Here is a 2,926-nt window from a genome sequence, read left to right as displayed (position 1 = left end):
GGGATGCCCCGAGGGAAGACCCCCCACTGAAAGAGTCATCAAAGTCGTGGCAGGCGAGTTCTGGGGTCTCCCTTTATACCAGGCGGGGCAAAACCTGGGCACTACGAACGAAGCCCGGGTGTGCAAAACATCGGGTCCGGGCGAAGGCGGCGCGCGAACTCCTGGTGGAACAGAGGCGGGTACACACTGTTTAAATCTTCATTCAGTTGCTTTGCAGCCAATGTCTGTCTACGGATAATACAATGGCTCCACTTGATTGAAGGATTTATAGCTTTTAAGTGAGCAACAGGACCACTTAATTGCTGCTGCTCCGTTTGTGCACAGACACACACCACTCTCAGGACAATCCATTTTTTACATTGTGTTCATTTAAGATCTTAAAAATGTCCTCTCCTGTTTTTGTGTTCAGTTCTTGCAGCCATATATTTGTTCTTGTATTCCTTGCTCATCTTCATCATCAATGTATCTGACAAACATCATCAATTGTGCATAGTTGGACACATCTGTAGATTCATCAATCTGTAAAGCGAACTGTTTTTTCTGGATGATTTTTTCTGAAATTTGTTTAATTACGTCTTCTGCGGTCAGGTCCCAGAGGATTAGACAAGGGCCAATGTGGTTCCTATTTTCAAGAAGAGGAGGAAGGAGGATACAGGTAACTATAGATTGACTAGTCTCACACCCATCCTTGGGAAAACCTTTGGAAAAATTAAAAAATTGTTAAGGATCACATTTGTGGGAGTCCAGCAGGAAAAACAATGCTGAAGGGCAACCCACATGGATTCATAGCAGATAGATTCTGCCTGAGTAACCTTATTTCTTTTTATGACCAGGTCACAAAATGTTTAGATACAGGAATCGAGGTAGATGTCATCTACTTGGATTTTAAGAAGGCCTTCAATATGGTATCTCATCCTATTGTCACAGATAAACTGAGTGGCTGTGACATAGGTGAAGAAAAGGTCAGGTGGGTAGGAAATTGGCTTAGGGGTTGCACCCAGAGAGTGATGGTGGACGGGTCGGTATCAACTTGGAAAGGTGTGGGCAGTGGAGGCCCATGGGATGCAGTCTTTGGACCTGTGCTGCTCAATGTCTTCATCAGTGACTTGGATGAGGGCGTGGAAAGCACTCTGTCCAAATTCACAGATGATACCAAATTATGGGGTAAAGTTAACACACTAGAGGGTAGGGAATGAATCCAGATGGATCTGGACAGGTTGGAAAAGTAGGCAGAACAATAGGATGCAGTTCAACAAGGACAAGTGCAAGGTGGTGCACCTAGGGAGAAGGAATCACCAGCACGCTTACAGGCTAGGGAAGGACCTTCTCAGCAGCACAGCAGTGGAAAAAGATCTCAGAGTCATTGTTGACACCAAGATGAACATAAGCCATCAATGTGATGAATCGATCAGTAAAGCTAATCGCACTTTATCATGTATTAGCAGTTGCATGACAAACAGGTCTAAGGAGGTGATACTTCCCCTCTATGCGGCATTGGTCAGGCTGCAGTTGGAATACTGCATCCACTTTTGGGCGCTGCACTTCAAGAGGGATATGGACAACCTTGAGAGGGTTCAGAGGAGGGCCACTCGTATGGTTAGGGGCCTGCAGGCAAAGCCCTATGAGGAGAGATTGAGGGCCCTGAATCTCTTCAACCTCTGCAAGAGAAGACTGAGAAGTGATCTTGTGGCTGCCTACAAATGCATTCAGGGAGGGGGGAGGGGGCAGCAAGAAATAGGAGATGCTCTGTTTACGAGGACAGCCCTTGGAGTAACTAGGAACAATGGCCACAAACTGACAAGAGAGCAGATTTAGGTTGGACATCAGAAAGAACTTCTCACGCATGACCACCTAGACATGTCAGTCTTTACCCCCCTGCTCCCCCTCTCTCTTCTAAGTTTATGTTTCCCCACACAGACAGCCCCCCGAATCACTGAATCTTTTTCGAATTGATTCGGAAGCTCCAAATTGATTCAGAAAGCCTAAAGCAGCCAGTGCTTCGATTTGGACATGCTGATTCGGCGTCCAAATCTTTTCCAAATCCAAAGCGCAGTCTGAAGCCTCGCACAGCCCTATTGACTACCACAATGGTTGAAGGAGTTGTGGATTTTGCCCCCCAACTCCAAAATTGCATGAGGACCCTGCACTCTTTTCAGGACTATTCCATCTTTGACAGGTTCTACTACAACCAACATCCGACCCGTCAGGTCCCCAGCATTGTGATATGCCATCGGCAGTGCCCAGCTACTCCCCCCACCCTTTTTGCTGCTTGTCCCGAATAATGCAGAGCCCCCAGTGGGACATCCCTCTTGCTGGGTGGCCATTGTTCCAGCTGACGGTAGGCAGTAGCACAGGGGTGTCCAACCTTTTTGAATGTGGGGCCAGATCACGAACTTTTTATCACCCAGTGGGCTGGTGAGCCATATTCAAGGACCTCACAGGAAGCAGTATCACATCAGGAAGTGATGTCATGTGACCTTTGACACCCATGAAGTTGCAGGACGTGACAATGAAATGGGTCTGGAAATGTGGTTTAAAATCCAAAATAAAAACAATATAAAAGCAACAATGAAATAATACCCAGTGCTTGACTAAAATAAATACTTTTGCTTCTACTCACTTCTCAATGAATGAAAGAAGCATAATGCAGGCTTGCCCTGGGACACCTGGGTGTACAGCACCAGGTAGAGGAAGCTGCGGAGAAGCAGCTGGCTGTTGGCTTCCAGCAGTAGCAGCGAGGAGGAGGAGGAGAAGCAGCGCCTCAGGACGCTGCCTGGCTCCATCCGGGACAAGGAGCCTGGTCTTCACACACAGCCACGTATGTGCAGCCTGCCTCCCTCCTCGCCTGCCTGGTGTGAGCTCACCCGTCCCGGCCTCCATGGCTGCAGTCGGGGGGGCTGAGAGAGGGGCCCTGCTCCCCCCACGG

Source organism: Alligator sinensis, unplaced genomic scaffold (genome assembly GCF_000455745.1).
Source record: "Alligator sinensis unplaced genomic scaffold, ASM45574v1 scaffold148_1, whole genome shotgun sequence".
Taxonomy (NCBI): domain Eukaryota; kingdom Metazoa; phylum Chordata; order Crocodylia; family Alligatoridae; genus Alligator; species Alligator sinensis.
Note: the sequence above shows the minus strand (reverse complement) of the source record.